Below are 330 nucleotides of genomic sequence, written 5' to 3'. Positions count from 1 at the left end.
TATCTATCTATCTATCTATCTATCTATCTATCTATCTATCTATCTATTCATTACTATTTATTTACTTTATATCTTGGCTGTAGCACAATCCACATCTCTTCCCAGTCCCATCCTCTTTCCCTCTTCTTCCCTATGGTCCTCTCCTAGTCCACTGATAGGGGACATCCTCCTCCCCTAATATCTGACCCTAGCCTATCAAGTTTCATCAGGACTGGCTGCATTTTCTTTCTCTGTGGCCTGCAAGGCTGACCGCCCCCTCCCGGGGTGAGGTAATCAAAGAGTCAGCCACTGATTCCATGTAAGAGACAGCCTATGCTCCTTTTAATAGCC

Source organism: Psammomys obesus, unplaced genomic scaffold, assembly GCF_907164565.1.
Source record: "Psammomys obesus unplaced genomic scaffold, mPsaObe1.curated_primary_1811, whole genome shotgun sequence".
Classification (NCBI taxonomy): Eukaryota; Metazoa; Chordata; class Mammalia; order Rodentia; family Muridae; genus Psammomys; species Psammomys obesus.
The sequence above is the reverse complement of the archived record's forward strand: the minus strand, read 5'-3'. Positions refer to the sequence as shown.